Source organism: Parasteatoda tepidariorum, chromosome 1 (genome assembly GCF_043381705.1).
Source record: "Parasteatoda tepidariorum isolate YZ-2023 chromosome 1, CAS_Ptep_4.0, whole genome shotgun sequence".
In the NCBI taxonomy this organism is placed as follows: domain Eukaryota; kingdom Metazoa; phylum Arthropoda; class Arachnida; order Araneae; family Theridiidae; genus Parasteatoda; species Parasteatoda tepidariorum.
The window spans coordinates 91064476-91065275 of NC_092204.1; positions in this window are offsets into that span (position 1 = coordinate 91064476).

Here is an 800-nt window from a genome sequence, read left to right on the forward strand (position 1 = left end):
ATATGTAGATATATAATAGAGAGAGAGAGAGAGAGAGAGCATAATGCCAAAAAGAATATTTAAAAAAAAATTATTAAATAGCAATGAAAACCGTTCCTTATTTGAATTGTTATAAGTCTCTCTATCTTCAACGAACATTTTTTTCTTTTTACCGAGTCTCACAATCAGTTTTATAAGGTTAATTTTCTTTCGTTAATTTTTTTTTCAAGTGCAGATGTTTATTTTTCAAATCTAGGTAATCGTTAAGATTAACAAAATGTTCATAGATAATAATTGCATATTTTGGAATCAAAATGTTCGGTGTTTTTCTGGAAAATATTTACATTTAGGAAGAAATAAACGATGATATTTTTTCAAAATCAATGATATAATTAATAATGGAAATATATCATTTATTTTGAAGTTATCATTTTAAATTATTATTTAGTGAAAACTTCAATAGACTATAAGTCGGAATATAGCTTTTGTCAAACATTTTGACTACCGACTCCACTGCTCTGGTCTAATCAACTTTTCCACGCATTTTGATTTTTGTGCTTTTAGTGCTTTTTCCCATTTGAGTTTCCAATTTTTTTAAAATGAAATCCATAGATCTCAAAAGTTTACTGATAATCATGACTATATTAATATTTATTTTTGAATCGATTTTATTCTTTAATTTGACGCAAAGAACATACACGATTGAAGGTTTATATTTGGACGATAATTGTACGACTAAAAATAGAACACCCCATCCTTGAAATTGGTCCCAATAAATATAAATTTCAAAGAGTTAAGCACTTCGATAGCAACAGTGTCCA